Genomic DNA, 2861 nt, shown 5'->3' with positions numbered 1-2861 from the left:
GACTCTTCAAAGCCAGATGTACGGCGAAGAGCTCTTTGCAGTTTATGTGCCAAGACACCTGCGCTGGTTCCCAGGTGCCTGACACTCCTTCGAGCCTAATGTTGCTCCCCAACCTTTCTCCGATGCGTCGGAGTACAACGCTAGGTCTGGGTTCTGGGTTCTTAGAGAGATCCCTTTGTTCTCTTTCAGAGGGGGCAACCACCATTCCAGGTGCGGTCTATCTCCACTGGAATGGGAAAGGCGTCCGAAAGTTGTCCAGCTTTCCAATTCCAAGACTTCTTGAGGAAGAATTGAAGCGGACGTAAATGAAGTCTTCCTAGCGGGAAGAACTGTTCGAGCGAGGAAAGGGTCCCTAGATGGCTCAACCATTCATCCTCGCCGACGTCTGTCCTCCTTAGAAGAGAGAGACTATCTGCAAAACCTTTGCGATTCTCTCTTGCGAAGGAAATACTCTGAAAACCCCGAGAATCCATCTGAATCCCCAGATAGACTAAGTTCTGTCTGGGGGTCAGCTGCGACTTCTCGAGGTTCACGAGCAATCCCAACGCTTTGATCAGATCTAAAGTTAACGTCAGGTCCTCCAACCAAGCACTGTCTCTCTGATCTGGCCCTGATGAGCCAGTCGTCCAGATACAGAGATATTTTACTCCTTTGAGGTGAAGAAACCTCGCCACAGGAGCTGTGGACAGGCCGAAACACAAAAAGCTCTTGAACTGAAAGATCCTTCCCCCCGTCATGAAACGGAGGTACTCTTCGATGAAGGGTGGATCGGGACGTGAAAATAGGCGTCCTGGAGATCTAAAGACACCATCCAATCTCCTTGTCGCAATGACGCAAGGACTGAGGCAGAAGTCTCCATCGAGAACTTCTCCTTCCGAACAAATTTGTTCAGAGAGCTGACGTCTAGTACTGGTCTCAGCCTCCCAGCAGGCCTTCGCAACCAGAAAAAGGCGATTGTAAAACCCCGGGGAGTTTTGATCCAGTACTAGTTCTATCGCTCATCTGTCCCACATTTGTGTTCCACCATCGATCGAAGAGTATCCCTCAGCACAGGATCCTTGTACTTGGCTGTTAGTTCCCGTGGTGTTGACGTTAGGGGATGGAGTGTCAGGAAAGGGATACGATATCCCTTCCTTATTATAGACAACGATGACGCGTCTGCGTTTATAAGTGTCCAGGCCTCCACAAATTCCAGGAGCCTGGCACCTACTGGTGCTTGGAGGAGAGAAGCATCACTTTCCCTTTTTAAAGGGACGAAAGGCAGACCTACCTCTCTTTCTCAGGAGCCTTCCTTCTTGCGGGCGGGAGGTCTGGAGGTCGGGCCACCTCGAAAAGGGCTGAACAGATGTACTCGGTCCTTTGCTTGTCAGGTGTAGAAGCAGGCTTCTTCTTCCTTGCTGACTGCGTCAGAAGGTCCTGAGTCGCCTTCTCAGTTAATGAACGAGAAATGTCCTTCACCAAACTGAGAAGGGAACAAAAAGTCCAGACAAAGGCGAATACAGCAGCGCTGCCCTCTGAAGTGGGAGACTGCTTTGGTTAAAAAGGCACTATTATACTGTCCTCTTTTTTAGAAGACCTGCTCCAAACAAAGAGGAGATCTCAACCGAGCCATCCTGAACCGCTTTGTCTATACAAGACAAAATGCACAAAAGGACTTCTGGTTCGAGTCCTTCAGAATCATGGGCTTTCTTGGACATCACCCCAAGGGACCAATCTAAGAAGTTGAAAAACTTCCAATACATGAAAGAGTCCCTTGAGGAGATGGTCCAGTTCTGAAATGCCCCAAGTAATACGTGCCGAGTTCAAACCTTGTCTACGTGAAGCGTCAACTAAGGTCGAAAAAGTCCGCTTCTGACGTAGACGGAAGAGCAATACCCATATTCTCTCCCTTCTGATACCAAATGCCTGCTTTTACCAGCTAGTCTCGCTGGAGGCATGCAGAAGAACCGTTCTGACTAACTCCTTCTTAGACTTCATCCAAGAGTCTAAGGACTGAAGAGCCTCTTCATCGAAAATGGCGGGCTTCATTCTGAGAAAAGACGAAGATTTCTTCGTCTTAGCACTCGAGAAAAGAGAGCGCGGAGAAGGAGGAGCGACAGGAGTCAAGTCGTCTCCATACTCCTCTAGAAGCAAGGCAGTCAAAACTTTATAGTTCGACAGTCCTTCTCTTCCTTGATACTCTTCCTCTGAGTCTACTTCTAACTCAGGATCTAATTGAGTCTCCGCTGCCAAATCCGTACGTCTTTCCTCTGGAGGAGACCAAACTCCTAATAGGAGAGGGGCTAAGGGAATGATATTCCTTCCTCTTCCCCGCTTTAAATAGTCCTGGAAGGCGCCAAAAGCTCAGGCTTCTCTCCATAAATGGATGACGCTTCCCGCTTGGATGACGCTTCTCGTCCGCCAAGCGTCCTGGCTGACGCCTCCCGGCTTACGTGGCTGCTGACGTCCGGATGACGCCTCGCGCCTGGAAGACGCTCCCGCTCTCAAAAGGCGTCCTAACTGGCGCCAAAATATTGGTTGGAGCCTCGCGTCTACAATCAGCTTAAAAGACGCTTCATGCCTAAAAGACGTCTCACGTCTCTCTGGCGTTAGTGTCTTCCGTAAGATCCTCCCCGATCTCGCTCTCGAACCCGAAGCTTCTGCGATATGTTTAGAAGCTTCACGTTTGCATGACGCCTCTCGCTTAGCAGGGGAGAGAGGACGAGACTTCTTGATTGGAAGCGCAACATCCTTCCTACGAGGCGCTAAAACTCCCACCAAAGAGGCCAGTTGTTCTTGTACTGCCATGATAATCTTCCTTGAAGCTTCTCCCACGTCAACTGCATGACGCCTTCGTCATCAATCGGGGGAGAAGTAGGAAA

The sequence above is a fragment of the Macrobrachium nipponense genome, chromosome 5 (assembly GCF_015104395.2).
Source record: "Macrobrachium nipponense isolate FS-2020 chromosome 5, ASM1510439v2, whole genome shotgun sequence".
NCBI classification, from domain to species: Eukaryota; Metazoa; Arthropoda; class Malacostraca; order Decapoda; family Palaemonidae; genus Macrobrachium; species Macrobrachium nipponense.
Note: the sequence above shows the minus strand (reverse complement) of the source record.